This window comes from Triticum aestivum, chromosome 1B, assembly GCF_018294505.1.
Source record: "Triticum aestivum cultivar Chinese Spring chromosome 1B, IWGSC CS RefSeq v2.1, whole genome shotgun sequence".
In the NCBI taxonomy this organism is placed as follows: domain Eukaryota; kingdom Viridiplantae; phylum Streptophyta; class Magnoliopsida; order Poales; family Poaceae; genus Triticum; species Triticum aestivum.
Window position 1 is genome coordinate 332,794,366 of NC_057795.1, and position 5,554 is coordinate 332,799,919.

A 5,554-nucleotide genomic window follows, 5' to 3' on the forward strand; every position below is an offset into this window, starting at 1 on the left:
TTAATAACTTAAGGAAAAAGTTAGAGTATAGTGGAACCTAATTAAAAGCTGTCACGAGCGAAGATAATTCAACGGGTCCCACTTGTGTGTGTGTGCGTGAGAGAGAGAGACCCATCGGTCGATGCTCGTAAATACATCTTTCAGCCATATGCATTGCTGATGCTCACTAAAAACTTATATAGTTGACACAATCATATAGAACATCATAGCACATTGAACTTGCATACAAAAATTTCATGCAGACTGCACAATCAGGGTGGAAACAGTGGATCGCTACGGGTAGGGCTATGTTGAAACCAACAAACTCGAACATAAGGGTTTGTCGTCTTTATCAACGATGTGGAAATATCTTGAATGTTGTGCAAAGAAAACAATCAGACAACACAATAAGTTCTGCTAGCACATTAAGTTGAAGTACAACTCGTTCTAAAAAAAGTTTAGGTACAAAAATAGAACAGGTCAAAATCAAATGTACTGGCACATCAGTGCTTCACATTGATAGCTCAGATTTAACTAGTATCTGATAAGATCCAATTGTTACCTCAAATTAGAGCACATCCAAGTAGCCAGCCCTGCCTCTTCTCCCAAAGAAGGAGTGGCCTCCGCCGCATGATGGAGTAGGCCATGTGCCATCGATCGTTCCGAGCAACACGGGGAAAGTCTAACATTGACTCTTGTAATGGACGTCGTCGACGGACCCTGGCACCAGCGGCAGCAGCAGGACTTCGATTGATGGATTGACCACTTCTTCGACATGCATGAACACTCGATACAGGTACATCCCTAATGTGGTCCGCGGCGGACTTGGTGGCGACGAATAGTACAACCCCGGTTCCTGCACCGATATCTCAACACCAATCACCTTCAATATGGTGGATGGATTCTTCATCCATGCCATAACCATCAGAGCCCGACTGTATTGAGGAACAAACATACTTACGAGCTCACCTCCAAGGTCATTGATAAGCTCATTCATGGACTCACTATTTCAAGCACGTCGAGGCATGCCGTGGAAGGTAAGCTTTGTTAAAAACTCAAGCTCAGAGGGCACCGATCGCCATCCTTGGTGCCACCGATCAAAGCTCACCAACGCGCCATCGCAGAACAAACGCCGGGAAGATTCAAGCACATGACTGCAGTCAAAAGTTGTCTAGAACCTGACAAAGAAATCAGCCGGTGGCGGACAGACTTCGACGATCAAGTCACTTATTTGGATCGTGCGTAACGCCAAGAGCTTTGCAAAAGGTCGTCCGATGAGGCGGGAGGCCGATCGCCATTGATGGTTACCATCAGCACTTTGCCGGCAAACTAGTCGTCAAGCGCCGCCATGCCACTGTTAAGCGACAGCACGCAGCACCCGAAGGCAGGACGGACCTCAAGATCTCCGGCTTGGAGATCCACGTTGATCGACGACATGATAGTGTGCTTGAGTATAGGAGGGGTTTTGGGGGAACTGGAGTAGGAATCGAGATTCCAGAGGTGGGGGAGGGGCGGGGGATTGGGGATGAAAATTTAGCATGAATTTCCAACACGTGCCAATATGCTCTCGGCGAGCAAGTGCAAGAAAACACCGGTGGCGCCCACATGTTAGCCTAAGAGTCCTTATTCTTTCTTTTTTTGAGAGCCTGGCCTGAGAGTCATAATTGACATGTTTGGCATTGCGTTACTACTTGACCCATATTCAATGACACCTCACTGGCCCAAACAAGTGTACGTCATCGAAAAGACACTGGGATCAAATTATAACTTGAAAAAGGAGATATACTATGAACACTGGAGAATGACGATGCCCTCATTTAGCCCACCAGCAGTTCAAGACAATGAACAGTTCGAAACAACGATATATACAACATTCAAACACTGACTAGTGACTACTACGGACATAAACAACAAGACATGATAGTTCATAAGAAGTCTTGCTACACCACCAAAATGCACCCATCTATAGCGCTCAGACTTTCGTGATCCAGACAAGAAGGACATTCTAAATAGAGGCAACTATTACATAGTAAGAGTGACATAGACGAGGATGACCAAATGACAAGGAATATGCATAACAAAAGAGAGAACTACCCATCCAGCAAGTAGCAAAGACAACAAGTCATTCGAAGAGGGATGATCCAACACCATCATAATTTGCAGCCCTGCTTCAGCCACTAGTGATCCGGAGACACCAGTACACCACCCTTTCGATGCAACAACCCAATTACCTATCAAGCTGAAGGCTTGAACCACATCACTGCCTATCGGACTTGAGTAATCCAAGGATCAAAGTTAATCCAGATGCCTTTCTCATTCTCACCTTCTTTTGGCTGCAGGCTGTATCGTTGACAATCAGGGGAGTTTGCTCCCGAAGTCCTAGGGCTCGCCGTGTAGACATAGTTTTCCATAGCAAACAGAGCCTCTCTACCATCAAGGTCCTTGCCAACAGTGATCTCCTGGTTAATTAGATAATTGAGTCTGAGAAATAGAGAGTGTGAACCAAGGTTGTTTACCCGCCTCCAACTCAAAAATCTTGAAGGCCCAACAAACTGGTATGCTGCTCATAGACGTAATAGCCACTGTCCAGATACTCACATATTTCATGGTGCTTGTACACAGTGCGGTTTTTGTAATATAACTTTTCCGGCTCATGTGTGCGAATGATCATCAGTATTTTGCCGTCGTATGATCAAGCAAGGAACCAGTTGTGCTTCCCTATTTTCGGCAAAGGTGGTGTGATTACAAAGGGCAGTAACTGTAGGGACACTGCATCATATCAAAAAGGATAGACATTGTTAATGTAAGATCAGCATTGTTCAGAGTATGAGTAGGATAATGCAAGAAACAACATTGATATGTCCCTGTTGGAGCTGAGAGGAAAATACAGGGAAATGTATACTGGGTTCGAAAATATAGAAGTGCCATGCATGGTTATACTCATGTTATCTCGCAATCGATTCTTCATAGGAAACTACCATGTCATGCATGTTATGTAATCATGTTCTGTCCTCACAAACAAACTCTTCAAGGAAACTAACAGACCATGCTTGTTATATACTCATGTTCTGTGGGCAAAATTTTTGTGAGGATATTATTCTAGCCATTGATTGCTGAAGGGCGAATACAGGTATGTACACATGGTAAGCATTACATGATTTCACTACTTCCAAATATAGAGTTCTCCATATGCACATTTACTTCCCTAATGTGTGGTTAGATGAAACCAACAATGTGATGCGTGTTTCTACATCACGAAAATGAGGAAACTAACATGGCTATTGATACACACTCATATTTAGTAGTATATAGATTACTATAAAAATAAGGAGAATATCCATATCTTCCTAACCGTTTGATTATTCAATGGTACAAATTGGCTATAATGACATGGTCACAATCACATGAATTAACTCATTCCAAATATAGTTGATTTATTGCGTCTCTAATACATTGTCATACTTCTACTCAAATTCTGCTCAAACAGGGATATGCCAATCATCACAAAAAGTTCAAATAGTGTCATGGCATTATCATTAACATCAGACGAAAACAACTTACACGCGTCGTCCCAGCAATACGTGGTGTCATCTACTTTGTCGATCATGTAGACGATACCACTGTGTTCAATAGCATCACAAAAGTGTGTATTAGCTTTGACACTCCACTACGAGCTGAGTTGTCTCCAGCTAAAGAAGGCACCGGCGTAAAGATAGGCGAGTCCGCGGTCGAACAAGGCAATTAGCTTGAAGTCTGCATAATCCACATGTCATGTGGGCACTTGGCAGATTACAATCTTCTGTACTTGGTAATCTAGATGACTTGGACCGCGACGGTAAAACCCTATATAATCCAATGGAGGAAGGATAATCTCATGGGAGGTCTGGAAGTTGACGAGCACCAACTTTCTCCCATCTTCTCTAATGGCAGCCATCCAGTGGGAGTTCATGCTGACCCATTACATATGTGACAAGAAGTTTTGGGCGATGCTGATCGGCTCGAAGTTGAGGGAAATGATGTACGGTGACCCACTACATACCTACAAAGAAGTTTCGGCTAATGGAGGTCGGATTGAAGTCGAGGGGTATCATGTACGCCTCTGTATCATGGTGAGCAAATCTCGCAAGACCGGATAGCAGCAAACAGGGTGTCTTGAAAAGCTTAGGCTCGCTTCAATGAAGGTCGTGTGCATGTCCCTCGAGCATGCAGCCAGCCGCACGGTGCTCAACATATCCATACACGAACAACAGAGATCGAGGATGTCACTGGGGAGATTGCTCCAATCGCGGCTCATATGAATGTTGTGCGGTTCGTGTTCTGCCATGGTGGAGTTTGGAAGGTGGGGTTTGGGGGGGCTTGATTTACAGGGGAGAAGGCTCTCGGTGCTGGAGCAACTAGCGAGGGAATAGTGGTACTGGGGGAGGCGAGTGAGGCGAGGGTACACGGGGGAACAGTGAGATGGAGATGGAGATGGAGTGGTGCTAGGGAGAGGGAGATGAGGCGAGGCATGCTATACAGCGGCGATGATAGCGACTACACAGTGCACAAGGTGAGGCTGACTTTGGTAACCCGAACACGCCGCCTGGACTAGTGTCAGGCATAGGGTCTTTTCACTTCACTATGAGGATCGGATGGATAATGTTTTGACCCTCAAGTGTACCACAGTTGTACTACTACTACTGCTACTACTACTACTACTACTACTACTGCTACTACTACTACTACTACTACTACTATTACTACTACTACTACTACTACTACTACTACTACTACTACTACTACTACTACTACTACTACTACTACTACTACTACTACTACTACTACTACTACTACTACTACTACTACTACTATTACTACTAGCAAAAGGTACATGCTTCACATGTCAAAGCATATTTGTTCATTAGTTGTAGTCTTCAAAAGTGATGCATAGTGGAAATAGATTTGCAAACGACCAAATGTTCAGCATCATTTATACTGCTTACACATATCATTATTCTCACGCTTACCATCTTCTACTTGGTATACTCTAGAAAGTTATCAAATTTGGAGAGGCCCCAACTACAGTTTATGGCTGAGGAGGGTAGGACTTGAGACTCAAGATGGTGATAGAATGTTTTAGAAGTAATGTGAAATGTCTAGAATGCTGTGACCACTGGCTACACAGTGGCTGAAGTCCACGTGGCACAATCTAGTTCAAGAGAGGGGCGATCCAACGGTTAGAAGCGTAAGGATTTGCTAACTCTCTACCATCGGATTGAGTGAATCCAATGGCTCACACTGAAAATTATTCCCACACTATATAGAAGTATAGAAGTATAGACTAGTAGGAACATGAGTAGTACTGTATAGCGGAAATAGGTCTCCCGTGCTAGCATGCCTCTGGGTTCACTTCATCCTCCAGGTATCATCCATATTGCGAGCAGAACCAAATTCTCGTGCATGCGGAAGCGCAAAAAAGGTTTTTTTCTTTTTGAGGATAACCGCATATTCCTTAACTAGAGAATGTTGTCTCCCACGCACACGCCAATATCCATCTGAACCAGCTACAATACATTTTTTTAATATCTATTTGCAT